Genomic DNA, 15,540 nt, shown 5'->3' on the forward strand with positions numbered 1-15,540 from the left:
CATTTAGGTGTTAGACTGCCTGGCTGTGGCCCCTTGCTCTCCTCTGCCAGCTCCATTATCTTGGACAAATGACTTGTCATCTCTGTTCCCCCAGCTGCTTCAACTATAAACTGGGGGTAACAACAGTGCCCACTTTCTGCGGTTGTTTTGAGTATTACAAGTAATGCATGTGAAGAATTGGCAGTAATTGCTGACACAAAGGATGTACTCAACAATTATCTTGTATTAATATTTGTTAAGTGTTAATTAGATGTTAATATTATTTCTCTTCTTTTTAAATATATTTTTAAGTTAAAAAAATAGCATGAGAGCTTGGCAACTGTAAAGAGCTATTGTGTTGCAGCCACCTTTAAACTCCACAGACGTCATTAGTGCCTGCTTTGTGCTCCACAGGGACTGCAGCAGGACCTAGCACAGTGCCGGACACAACAGGGTGCACCTGTCCAACGCATGAACACATGAATGTGTTAATGAACCTGACCTCGAGGCCAAGGGAAAACACTGTGTTGTTTCCTTTTTGGCCGGGCACAGTCAAGGATGCTTCTATAAACTAGGGCCAGTTTTGTTTCAGTAGCCTCTATCACTGTGCCCCATCCCTTTTGTCTTCAGAGGCTTGCCCTAATGGCTAAATATTCTAGTTGGGCATCTCAACACTTCAGAATTCTGCTTATAAACTTCTGTGCTGAATTTCACAGTTAAGATAGAGAACATGAAATAGATAGGAGATGGCTTGATATATATGTGCAGACCTCCAGAACACTAACACCAATTCTAATAGCATCTAGGTGTATCTACTAGCATATGCTAATTTTATAAATATATACTCTCATTTAGTCCTCATACAAATCCTGCAAGGTTATTATTATCTTCATTGTACATAGATGAAAAAAGTGAACACTGAGAAAGGTTAAATAAATTCGCTGAGATACACAGTTCAATTAAGTACCATAGTCACCAGTAATCGCTAATATTTATTGAATGCTAACTAAGTACCAGACACCCCTCTAAGCCCTTTATATGTGCGTATTCATTTGCAATGCCATGTGGTAGGTACCATTATTATAGTTGGAGAAACCGAGGGTAAGAAAGACTAAGAAATTGAATGCACGCCACACACTTAATGAATGGCACTGCCAGCATTCAAATCTAGGCAATTTCACTCCAGAACCCACATATTTAAGCATTATGAAGCGAGGACTGCCACACCAGAGTCAGTGTTAAGATCTATTTCTATTTTATTTTAAACCCTATTTTTTCTTTCATGGTTAAATTCAACCTTGATCTCATTTACAAATGTTATGGACTTTAAATATGTACATATTCCCTAATCCATTCTGGGTGTGAATTCTTTGTAAAGGCAATTTGGAGATTGATTGAATATAAATATAAAGATACATTGTTTAGTTTTCTTGTACATTATTACATTTGTTGTTTTTTAAACTTAATCTGAAATTAAATCATAATGGCTAAACATTCACCATGGTAAGCATGATGACATTTCCAGCAATACCAGATCTAAATTTAGAAATGGAGGTAGTGTTCTTTGACAGACAGTTTTAACAGAGAGACTAAATGAGATGAGTATATGACATAAAATTCTCCATAAGTTATACCTTTTTCTTAACCGTCACACTTGGTAGAAAACTTTCTCTGCTCCACTTCTATTCATCACCTGTTTAGCTGACACATAATACTCTTTTTATTTACAAATGTGGAACTCTACAATAAAATACTGTTTTTAGGAGACTGCTTAACTTCATTCCTGTTTCTTCGAGTTTAGGTTAAGCAAATATATGGTTTAGTTAGAGTTTAACATCTTCATGAGAGATTACAAGGAGCTAAGGGAAATAAAATGAAGTAAAAGTGTGCTTATCAAAAGAATCAAAATCAAGTAGACAATCTAGCAATCTGAGTTTGGATGAGGAATTTATGTGTTTAGTTAAATTTTTAAATTTTAAATTATTTAAAAATTGAATTAATTACATTAATTTTAACTAATTTTTTACAGTAAAGTCAACTTTTTAGTGAAGTTCAATTCAAGGATTTAGAAGGGTAGGAAACTTAGCTAGAAAATTAAGGCTAAATGTGTTTCAAATTAACATCCAAAAAGCATTCTTTTTTTTTTTTCAAGATTTTATTTATTTATTTGAGAGAGAGAGAATGAGAGATAGAGAGCGCGAGAGGGAAGACGGTCAGAGGGAGAAGCAGACACCCTGCGGAGCAGGGAGCCCGATGCGGGACTCGATCCCGGGACTCCAGCATCATGACCTGAGCCGAAGGCAGTCGCTTAACCAACTGAGCCACCCAGGCGCCCCCAACAAGCATTCTTTAGTATGATATGGGGTATGATGTAATTTTCCCACCCCCAATTGTCACTGTTTATATTTAAGGTTGATAAAAGCAGGTTGGGAAAATCTCAAGGCACCAACAATCGATAAGAATTCCTCAAGGCGGGACTGTAAAGCACAAAAGAAGGTAGTTAGAAATTTGATGTAAGTTGGATATTTATATTAAATTTTACAACCTGATAGTCATTATTATTCCCACTGTACAAGCGAGGAAACCAGGGCTTTGAGATACTATATAACTTACCAGTGGGTTCACAGCTAGTAAGTGGCCGAGCTGGCATCTAATTCCAGGCTCTCCCTACTCAAGGGCTTGAACTGTTTATGCCACATTATATTGGGTTGGCACACCAACCAGCTGCATTGATCATTTAAATAAAACCAACTAATTGAACATAAATCATGTGGTGTAAGTCATGATATATTCTTGAGATGGGAAAATAAACCAAGACATTCAAGTTTCTGCCCTCAAGCAGTTCAAATCTAGGAAAAGAGAAATTTTCATAGGACACTTAAAAGGCGGTGTTGTCATGGTAACAGTGGGACTATTGCACCATGAAGTGAGAGGATAGATGATTAATAATACACTGTCTTAAATGACGAGTTGAAAGTATTTCCAGGTAGGCTACAGGAAAAAATCAAACGGGACAAAATGGTGCTTCATCAAGAAGCTAGCATAAAAACAAACAAACAAAAACAAAACAAAACAAAAAAACCTGCTAGATTTCATGATTCAGTCACTACTGGGATCTGATTCTGTACTTCACATGACTCACTAGCAGTCTGTCTCTATAACTGGAAAATAGTGAAAACACTTCAAAGGTCATGGCATATAATTTACTTACTTGGAACCTTCCTACAATTCTCTGTATAGAGCAAGTACTCGATATGAAGCTATCACATTTATCAAAAGAAATTGAGATGAACTTAAGTCATGATATAACTTTACAAAAGAAGAGGACAACAAAGAATAGGAATTAAGGGAAAAATGTTTTAGGAGCTTGGATTCAAAAGAGAAAAGTGAGAGGGGGTCTTTTTTGAGAATGTTTTGGAGAAGGGTAAAGAAGGAATCACTTTGAGATCACCTCATTTGCTTCTAGAGAGAAAAAAAATTGTTTCAGTAGCAATCTGAAAAATGATTATTTAGTCTTGGAAACCTGCTTCCAGATGTAGATATTGTCATTTTTTTTCACTTTACAGTCAACAAAGTTATGACAAATTAAACATATTAAATGTTTTGCCTAAAGTCACACATCCGGGGAGTGGCAGACATGGGTTCCAAATCTATGGACCATTCATTCCAGTGTCCTAGTTCTTTTCTGGAGGCTTTAAACTAAAGATCACATGCAGTTCACATTATATTACTAATGAGTCTGGAAGAATTCTAACTATGAGAACAGAGAAGAGAGATAGTAATAGAGGGTGAAGATCAGATCTTGTAGAGATGGGGCAATTTGTTATCCAGGAGTCCAGCAAAGATAGTAATAGAGGAAGAATAGGGGGAAGAGGGAGAGTCAAGGCAGCAGAGGCAGTTGTAATAGTTGTAGTAGCTATTGGGGGGGTACCCACTATGTGCCATGCCTTGCTTCATATGGTACATAATATCTGTTTACATTTTTTTTTTCTGGAAGGAATTCCTATCTTTTTAGAACAGGGACTGCTTCTAACTACTAATTATTTTTATGCAGGCCTGTGGCATTTGAGATGAGATGGACAAGAAAATTTTTCCTCTTTTCAAATTCTCCCCACAAAATGACCTTTGGTGTTCTGGTTCAGTTTTAATGACAGGCAGGACCTAGTGGCTCTCATCCATTTCAAACACCCATGAATTGTTATTGTTTTCTCTCTCCATTGTCATTTAGACAATCAATACATGTTTAGCTTCTTTAGTAAATAAGTCAATGGTTCTAAAGCCTTCACCATTATTTGAACTCTCTCCAGTTTGTGTCTTTCTGGTAAGGAGAGGAATGAAAAACAATCATATGGTTTTCCAGAAACAGCATCATTAGTTGTGTAAGAGGAGGATTATCACCTTCTTTTTCATGGTACAATATCTTTTTGAACTTCACTCAGAATAATGTGTTTATGTGTATACTATCAAAAAATTGTGTTTAATGCATATTACAACTTTATCTCTTACTAGTCATTTCTTTACTTTTTCCACTGTGTATCACTGTTTTTTTCCCCCACACAGAGATGGGGGGAAAGATAAGTACTAGTATATGCTAACTATAATGGAATTTCCAAAATATGCTCAAGACAAAAATAATCATTTAAACACAGAGTTGGTTTAAAGAAGAATTTAAACAACAATATAAATCGTATGTGGGATACATTTAGCTTTTGTTGCTATAAAACTTACCAAAAGCTAGTGATTTAAAATATAAGCATTTATTTATTTTACAATTCTGTAAGAATGGTGATTTGGGCTGGCCTTAGTTGGACCATTCAGTATGGGTGTGGCTTGGTTAATTTCAGCCCAACTCCTTCAAACTTCTCTCGGCACGTGACTAGTTGGCGGTAGACTGACGGGTTTCTGAAGTCTTTGGTTGTCACAGCTGGGATGAGTGGGGTTTCTGTCTACAAGGTTTCTTACCCTCTAACAGGCTAGGTAGGTATTCATATGATGGCAGAGGTCCAGAGCAGGATGAAGGCACACCCCAATGGGCAAGTGCTTTTTACATCCTCTGTCTTACAACATGTTGGTCGAACTGTGCTAGGTTTGCTACTACCTATTTGCTAAAGTAAGTCTCACAGTCAAGGCCAGAGGCTTTGTGGGAAAGCAACCACCATAGTGTGAGGATAAAAGGAAGATGTGTACAAATGTGTGAAAGTTGAACATAAATGACCAATGTAGATAGCATATTATATATAATTATAGGTAGCAGTATTTTGGGAATTATGAGCAAACCACATTTTACCAAAATCTATAAAAGTTGAACTGATTCTTTTTTTAAGAATTACTTTTGTTATTTTTCAGGGAATCTCTAATTATTAGAGATTAAAATGTCCTGAGAACTGTAAAGAATCTAAGTGAATTATAAGATATGACCTTAGCCTATTATAAGATATTATGCTCTTGTGGGACCAATAAGAACTATACACCTAAGCAAATGTGAAATTTTATAGGTAAAATTAGTAATAAAATCTTTCATTAATTTATTAAAAATAGATTGTAATGTGGATATTTTGAAGAAAATAATATGCTCTCCTCTGTTGCCTTTCTAAATACATGGCATTTTTACTATATGACTCTAGATATCTGATCTAATATCAGTCAAGAACATAAGAAATTGTAGGCAATTTAATCCATGTAAGATGAGAGGTTAAACAGAGAATTATTGAGCAAACATAAACTAGCAAAATCTACCATCTGCAAAATACAAAGTCTACAAAATAGACTAAAACAGTAAGAGAGAATTCTTGTAAGTAAGGCCAATGTATTAAGAGATATTCCAGGCTCCATTAACTTTTCCTTTAGCTTATTGAGGGTCAAGTTTTGAGAATACAGCCCTAGAATTCCCCAGATGTGTAGAGAAAATTACTGCTATTGTCTGTTAGGATTTAATTATAATGTTGAAGTTGGAAACGAGGATAACTCAAAGAGGAAGTATCACTAAAATAAAAGCCTACCTCATTCATACCCTATTCTTACTGGGGACTCCAGTAGGAAGTCCAGAAACCTGAGAGTCAGAACAGACCATGAGGTGCCTTGATTTATCAAAATTGAGGTGCTCTGGATTCTTCCTAAAGCTCCAGGGATTGTTGAGACAGGGCCCAGAAGTGGCTAGGAGTCTACGTTTGAAGCTTGCTCTAGGGGGCACTACACAGGGGATGAAGTCAGCTGAGTATGGCTGTAATACCTCCTGCATCAGGGCCAATGTGACTCAGAGGGACCCAACAGCTATCCTGAGCACCAGTGAAAGCCAAAGTAAGAGGTTTCCACAAGAGCATGCAAGAGGTCCACAAGAACATCCAATTGCACTGAACCCAAGCCTAGAGAGACACCCCATGATACATACCGAAAACAGACTTGCAACAAACTAGTAGGCAGACAACACTCAGGTGAAAAATAAATTTGTCCATCCTCCCCAGTAATTAAGAGACTGAATCTTTTTCTGTAATATGGTATTGAGTAATCTGTATCCCTACTCTCTGTACCCACATCCCATCTGGGAAAGGGAAAAAGGAAAAGGAAGAAGATTTAGAAATCTGTTACTGTTAGAGACTTTTTTTTTCCTTAGAGAAAATGAGCAAAAGTAAAGGCCGTATTTAATTTTTATGTGAGACTAAATTTCAATCTGAATTAAACATTTAGTTTTAATTCCCAACCTCCTTAATCATGATTTGGTGAAGAAGATGAAAGTACATACAAAATATAAATATTTTTTTAGATGTTAGAATTTTGATATGTATTAAGATTGAGACCCTGAAATACGTCACTGGTTTATGTTTAAAATAAATATACATTGTATTTACTTACTCCTTTAACTATTATGTACCACCACTTTTTAAATTTTTTTTTCACAAATGAAGTATACCTATGGTACAACATAAGTAAAATATGTTTATTGGATAATTTCATGCTATTTATCAGAAACTTTATATAGGGGCACCTGGGTGGCTCAGTCGTTAAGCGTCTGCCTTCGGCTCAGGTCGTGATCCCAGAGTCCTGGGATTGAGCCCCACATAGGGCTCCCTGCTCTGTGGGAAGCCTGCTTCTCCCTCTCCCACTCCCCCCGCTTGTGTTCCCTCTCTTGCTGTGTCTCTCTCTGTCAAATAAATAAAATCTTAAAAAAAAACTTTATATAAATAGTAATAGCTAGCTTTCTGGCTTGAAAAATCTGGATAAATGATAGTACCATTCACTGAAATAAAAAACAGAAGTGCTTGATATTTGGGTGGTATGTGTTTACAAGTTCAGTTTTAGATGTTATGTTTGAGGAGCTTGAGTCATCCCGTAGGAAACATCATGTAAGCTACTGGCTTTACTTGTAGTGCTGAAAATGTTTGGATGGGATCCTAACTCACAGGATTAAAAGTTGTTTTTTTCTTCAAGATTTACATTTATTTAGATTTAAAGTGATTTCATCACAAAAAAGTGAAATGATCAAGGTCGTTCATTTTCCAGGGTTACACTAGCACTGAATTTAGTGCTTTGATATTTATTTCATTCAATTTAATTGTATATGCTTTTAAAGTATATAACCTATTGATTTTTCTTTTGGTGTAATTCAACTCTCGCTGATGTCTCTTCTTTGTATTCCTGTGCCCTCTAACCATAGGCCCTTGGACTGTCTGGAATGCTCTTCTCTGTACCTGCCCCAACCCCATCCTTCCAGATCTTTCCCTGCACTCCCTGTTATCATACATAGTTTCTAGGTTTTCCAAGCAATCCCTTCTTACTTTCCTGATGGAGCTGATGCTCCTTATCAAACACTCGTAGAGCATAGTATAACTCTCTTTGGTGGCATTTACCATAGTTTCATTGTTACTCTATTTGTGTTTATTTGGTTAATATTTTACTCTCCCTTTAGGGTATTGCATTCACCTTGACCTACCTTGATACCTAATCCAAAGTCTGACACATAGTAGTGCTCAATAAATACTTGTGAAAGAAAAACTAAATGAATCAGTTAGAGAATGACTGTTAAGGTGTAAAGTATTTAAGTAAAATTCTTCATAAGTTCTCTTCATTAGTGCATAACTCTTCCTATACATAAGAACTACTTATACCACTAAATTTCTCTTTTAAGAATGATGGCATTAAAATATTATTTTTCATGGGATCTTTCTAAAATTTGCTTAAGTCTCTGCTCTGTGGAAAATACTAAAATTAAGTTCATTTGTTTTTGCTGACTTTGAGTCATGAGCATACTTAATTATACTGTATATTATTAGAGTTGGTGTTTCCCTTTAGTGTTTTCTTCTGCACCCTTTAAAGCCAAGATATCATCCTTCTATATGTCAAATTCCACCCCTTCTCATAGTTCCTTTGATACTAACCAACCTTTGTTTCTCCCTTAAATTGCTCCTCTTAACTGCTGTTGTCAAGCAAACAAGACAGTCAAAATTTTCTTTCTTTTTTTAAAATATTTTATTTATTTATTTTTTTTTGAGAGAGAGAGAGAGAGAGAGAGAGGAAAGGAGCAGAGGGGGAAGGTGAGGGAGGGGGAAAGAATCTCCTAAGTGTAAGTTTTAGGACTGAAGTAGAAAAGACTAAAGCAGAAACTTAAGGATTATTTCAAATACATAACAAACTTTGCTTATATTGAGTTTATAGATTTATTAAGGGTATTCCTTTTTCTCAAATCCAAATCCTAGAGAAGCAAGGTCTTCTCAAAAGGAAATGATTAGAAGGCAGTTTGGTGGCCCTTGCCTGTGAAAAGTCTAAAGTTATAAATTTCCAGTTATAAACTAAACATGTCATGGAGTTGAAAAGTACAGTATGGGGTTATAGTCAGTAATATTGTAATAATGTCTTATGGTGACTATACTAATCAAGATGAGCATTGAGTTTGTATAGATTTGCTGAATCACTATGTTGTACATCTGAAACTAATGTAACATTGCATGTCAACTATACTTCAATAATAATAATAATCTAGCTGTTTGGATCATGAGAGTATAATTAAGACACTACTTCTCATATGGCATTATGAATCCAAAATGAAGGCAGTAGAACTACGATGAAATAAACAATTTTATGAGTATGAGCTAGTGAAACCCACACCTATAAAGATCCACTAAATCTTGTGCACTCAGGATTTTGTCTAGAGTGCATGTTCTAGAACTGAGAGTTCTAAATTCAAGATATGCATCATAATCTCTTATAGGGTTTTTAATAATTTCCCGTCTTACTTTCATAGAAATGCAACATGCAAAAGCTGTTAGATCTGGAATGGAGTCTTATGTCTTTGTATATAAAAGCCCCACGGGTGATCCTATTGCAGGACTGGATCAAGAAAGAGCATTATCAACCAGGCAAGCTGCTGAATTTCTAAATGTTTACAGGGTGATTTCACTATGAATTTTCATTCTTGGCTCTGAAACAAGCAACCTACTGCATTGTGGTGAAATTTTCTCTGGCACTTATATTATGGAGTTTGGACTGAATATTTCCCAAGGGTAAATGCAGATTACTTTATTCCACACATTTGTAAGATTGTCTTAGTATGTCAGAGTCCGACTTATATTCTTACCATTTTTCATTATTGTCAACTTTAGAACTTCAGTCAATTACAGGGATGCATTATAATATGTCCCTTATATCAACCTCTCAAACTGGGTAGACCAACAGTTTAAACCTCTCAGTTCTGACCCTAGAAGTAAATAGATTAATAATGTGCAACAACAATGTTGAGAATGTAGAGGAAAAGTATAGCTAAACTGGGGTTTTCTCTACTAATTAATAAAGACAACAGTAGCCTGGAGGAACATTTTCAAAGCACCATGAAAATTGTGTCTCTGTTTGAGATTGCTCAGTATCAGTCAACATCACACTTTTTATCTGGGAAACTTGAGCTCGGTCTGTGTTCTTGAATAATTTGGGCACAATGATATATGGTTTGCCACATATACCCATGATAATACGAATCAGTTTAACAGGGAGGGTAATGTTTTGAATCTTTTTAGCTTCCTAATAACTTTACATTTTAATGTAACTAAATTATTATTTTTCTTATTTTTATTTTGTAAAGCTGAATTTTCCACAAATACAGTAAGTGCAAAAGCAAAATGATACCAGTAAACACATAAAACTTGTCCTTCAGGAAAGGTAATTCTGATTTTGGCATCATAATTCTATCTTAGATTTCACTGCTGAGAAACTGGTAACTTATACTTTGCTTAGTTCAAAGAATAGTGACCTTTTCCTCTAAACAGATTATAATATATATTATTATAATTGATCAGTAGAGTGAATCATAGTCTGGACTCTAGATGCAGACCTCCTGGATTCAAATTCTGGCTCTCTACTTATTTGCTCTGTGATTATGAGCAAACCACTTAATTGTTTTGGGCCTTGGCTTCTCATTTGGAAAATAAGTACAAAACAATCATACCTTACAGGGTGTTATGAGGATTAAAAAGCTTCTACATATAAAATGCTTAACATAATAAATAACCAATAAATGTTAGTTCATATAAGTAGTTGTAGTAGCAATACTATTACTAATGCTAGAGTTTTAATTGGAATGGAGAGGAATTCACTATTTTAACTCTATCATAGATATCATAAAATGCTGAATTTAAATGAATTTATTTATCCTAAAATCAAGGGAAGACACATTTTGGGAAAGTAAGAACCAGAATGGAGAGAAACTGTGGGAACAACATTCTATTTGTATCTCTCCTTTCTCTGATTTTTGGAGAACACTTAAAATGGATATATATATATATCTTGCTAAAGGAGCAGTGCATTTTTATAGGTTTCAGAAAATGAAGCACAGTGTGGAAAATATGAGAACCTCAATGAAAAAAAGAAGAACATGAAGTTATTTTGTATGTAATGTAAGAAGTCCTTTAGAAAGTTCTTTTAGTTCTCAAGTTAAAGGCATCATGAGTACTCAGAGTTATTGAGAAACTCTTTCATTGAATCACATTGAGGGAAAGAAATATCAATATGAGTGGACTGCTTTATAGCGTCCACTTAGTAGACTGCAGAAGACGATAGTGGGCTGCATTAAGAGAAGTCCTTCATAAAGTTGAAGATTCTCAGTATAGCCACTGGGTCAAAAGCTAATCCCTTTGATGTTCAGTAGTATGCTAAACAACAAAGAAAAACCTTGATCACATTTAGAGAGAACTAGAAGACACAGAATAGTGCCAACTTAGAATCCAACTGTACAACTGAAATCTACTAATTGTCAGCCCGAGCAAATTTCTGTGAATCTTACTTTATTTCCACCCAATGCCCAAGCAAATTGACATTTCAGAAATTGTGTAAAGAGCCAAATTAACTTCCAACCCCCTTGAAGGTTAACCTTCATAAATATGTAATAAGGAATATTTATGGAGTGCTTACCGTGTGGCAGGCACTATTCTAAATATTTTACAAAGTTAAGTCACTTTATCTCCACAGCAGCCCTGCCAAGTTGATACTCTTATTCTACTTTATAGGTGAGGAAACTGAGGCACATAGAGGTTAAGTCAACATCCAAAGCTTCTGTTTTTAACTACCTTTGAAATAAAGGAATGTGTGCTTTATCTGCTTGTTTTGGTGTCATGAATATGAAAAGAACAAACAACAGTAATAATAAGAGTAACAAACATTTTCTGATTAATTGAAAAATATCGCTTATCATTTACTACTTTTTCAATCATTTTCAAAGAAGCTAGAAGGAATTAACATCAGGAACATTAAATGTGAATAAAAAGGCTGTAGCAAATACATTTCTACATGTGGGGTTATATTGGAGACAAGAGAGTAAGGAAATAAACATAAGAAAGATACAATTTCACTTTATTAAAAGGACAGCTTACACCCATACATGTATTTATGTGCTCCAAATTAGGCACAATTCTGAATGTTCATTTTTCAAAGTAGCAGGAATCAAAAGGAAGAGTCTATGTTATTATCTCAGGATACAGTCATTTTACAAAGTGAAGAAAATTATATTTTGAAATTTTCAATCTGTTTACATCTGTTTCTTTGGTACTTTCATATGAGAAAATAAATTTTCTCCTCTCCCTCAGGTGTGGGTGAAAAGCCCCCATTTTAAAGAAAACCATGCAAAATTGTGAACTCTGAATCATCACTGTTGTTCTGCATTGTGAGGATCAGTTTGACATTAAAAACTGCCGAACTACACAGCTGAGCTGTGTCTGCAATTGTGTGATTTACTTCGGGTGCCACTGCTGAAAGCATTTTAATTGCTTGGTTTGTCTTTTGCCTTACCTCCTCACTTTTCCTCTTATCTTCTTTGTTGTGGTTCTATCTAGTTTTACTGAGCATGCTGTTCCCTTGAGTTTATGCTCATTTTGTTTTAGGGTTCTGGGAAAACAGCATACATATTTATAAAGTTAGGACTTCACTGCAACTTTGCAGTGCCTAATACTGCATATTTAACAATAACTTACTATCCACTTTGAAAGCCACAGCAGCGTACCATTTCTGAAGATGAATCCTGGGGACCTCGCTCAGGTTAGTTGCCTAACTTGGATATTCATTAAATTAAGACTTTCCAGGGCACCTGGGTGGCTCAGTCGTTGAGCGTCTCTGCCTTCGGCTCAGGTCATGATCCCCGGGTTATGGGATTAAGCCCCGCATCGGGCTCCCTGCTCCATGGGGAGCCTGCTTCTCCCTCTCCCTTTCCCACTCCCCCCTGCTTGTGAGACACAGCGAGAGAAGGAACACAAGCAGGGGGAGTGGGAGAGGGAGAAGCAGGCTTCCTGCTGAGCAGGGAGCCCGATGCGGGGCTCTATCCCAGCACCCTGGGATCATGACCTGACCCGAAGGCAGACGCTTAACCACTGAGCCACCCAGGCGCCCCTAAATAAATAAAATTTTTTTAAAAAGACTATCATATTCTTTTTACTTTGAGATGTTAATTTTCACTTCAAGACCTCAGCCATATTATATGCCTCTGCCTAGTTTTTAGACTACAGCCCAATTCAAATTTGGGGTTCAAACTTATTTCCTCACAATGTCTGCCTTTTTTTTAATTCAATTAATTAACATATAATGTATTATTTGTTTCAGGGGTATAGGTATGTGATTCATCATTATATAATAGCCAGTGCTCATTACAACACATACCCTCCCCAGAGTCCCATCACCCAGTTACCCCATCCCTCTACTCCACTCCCCTTCGGCAACCCTTAGTTTGTTCGCTATGATTAAGAGTCCTTCTGGTTTGTCTGCCTTTTATTAATGACACATCACTCTAGTTCCCTTTTCTGTCTTGTTGATGATTCTGGATCCAACTGAGTCTCTGTCACTTTACCTTGGCTGGCACGTTTATGGCAATAGTGCAAATGTCCATTCGCCTGGAAGAAAATGTTCTTTTTTCCCCCCACATTTCTCTTTTAGAATCCCCAACTACAAATAGTACTCAGTAGCATTACTCAATGCAGTCCTCTTATATGCTTTACGTGTTCCTCTGTGTTAAATATAATGAGCAATTTTCTTCTTTCATTTATTGAGTAATTACAGTTTGCCAGACATCATGGAAGAACCTAGAGATAAAATAGAGGGCTTATGCTCAAGTGGAGGAGACAGATAATAAATAAGGGAATACATGATAAGCGGGCAAATTATAGATTTTAGAGGGTGATACAAAACAAACAGGGTGGTATGGTAGAGAGTATTGGAGGGTGGGGGCTATTGATGGATGGCTGAAGTTTACTTGGCATGAGTCAGCACCAGAGAGGGCATGTCCTTTTTCTGAAAGATGAGAAGGAGCCAGCTGAGTAAAGAGCATAGGGATGACGCTGTGGGCAAAATCAACAGCAGGTGCAACAGAAAGCCTCAAGAAATTCCTTGACATGTTGAAGGAACTGAAACACTAGATGAGATTGAAGAGGTTGGAAGTCTCCCTATTACAGAGGACTATGCAGTGAATGATATGACAGGGTTTCTGTTCTTTTCAATAGTGATGATAAGCCATGATAAATTATCAACATTCAATGCTCCCATGTACTGAAAGGCCTACATAGGTAAAATGCTTTACCTGGGCCAGAATTTGTGGCCAAAGAACAGTATATTTGTGTAAAACTGGGCTATTAAGATGATTAATTCACAACTCTAATTATTGATATCCTATGCTTTCCAACTGATTCAAATGGACCTGGCTACCTAATATATTATGATATCCATAAAAAATGGTCCTTGTAAATATAATGAATTTATTTATGGGGGACTTTATAGTACTTTTGATAATAAAAATTGAGTTAATGTTAGTATATCTGTTTTCCATACTTTCATGAGAAAGGTGATTACATTTGTTAAAATATATGTAGTGCACTTGGTATAAATGTACCTTTTACGAAGAAAGAATATACATCTTGTTAGAATCTTGTTTAGGCCTTTAATTTAAACAGTATTACAAATGTAGTCCCTATCCATAAGATGAGGAAGATATAACAAGCCTTTGAAAATCAACTTGAATACTATTTTGCCAAATGATCATGAACATGTATCAACACTTATCTGTGCAGGTGGCTCTTGTACAGGAAACAGCATTATGCACACTTTGACTAAAGGTCACAAACGAATAAATATAGTTCTTTTTGAACTTGACAATAATTTATTGGAATGTAGCTTACTTTAAATAACAAAGTGGCAGCCTAAGCCTCAAAATTCTCCATTGTATACACTCATTTCACTGACTTGACTCATTATGGAGATAAACTGGTCTTGACTGAAAGAGAAGGAAGTTTGTGTTGAAAGATGTATTGCTAAACCGTTAGTTAATACTAGCATGAGATGCTTCTTAAGAACATTGGCCTGAATGTTTCTTATCTTTTGGGGATCCAAACAGAAGAAATCCAGCAGTCAGTGATTCAAGAGTCAGTCTTTCTGTTTATCTATCTGCCTATCTAATCTATTTTAAAGTTAAGTTTAATGTAGAATTTGGTCAAATCTCAGTACAATTCTGTAAGATGTATAAATTATACCTTAAAATAAAGTGCTAGCTTTTTGGGGTTGCTTAAATTCTAATGGAGTTCTCTGTCCATTTTTGGTTTCTTATTAGATTTTTTCTGCTTCTTGAGTTGAGGTTTTTTTTTTTTCCTTACCCTTTCTCTTGATAAAGTTGGTACAACAGCAAAGATAGCATAAAAAGTAATTTCTACAATTTTATTCTATGTGTGGATAGAAAATATATTTACGAATATAAGCAACATAATATTCTACTTATATTTTTAAAAATTTATTTTCTAATAATGTGTAAATAATTAATGTACTTTGCACCAGGAATGGCCCATGTACTTCATTTCATGTGTATTTCAGGATTTATCTAATGACTTCCCTCTGGGTCAACTGTAGTCTATTTCAGTTTTTTTTTAATTTGAATGCTCCAATGGACGCCCTTATACACACGTTTTTGTAAAAGCCCATACATCATAACATGTGCTCTAAAACTGGGAGGAAACATCTTTTTGATGAATGTAGGTTATGTTTGACAGATAGTAAATGATGACTTAGGCCCAAAGAGAGAGGTGACCTGGGGAGTATAGGGTTGCTGTGTGATAT

The sequence above is a fragment of the Eumetopias jubatus genome, unplaced genomic scaffold, assembly GCF_037043125.1.
Source record: "Eumetopias jubatus isolate StellerSeaLion01/CBP00866 unplaced genomic scaffold, mEumJub1_p1.0 scaffold_5, whole genome shotgun sequence".
NCBI lineage: Eukaryota > Metazoa > Chordata > Mammalia > Carnivora > Otariidae > Eumetopias > Eumetopias jubatus.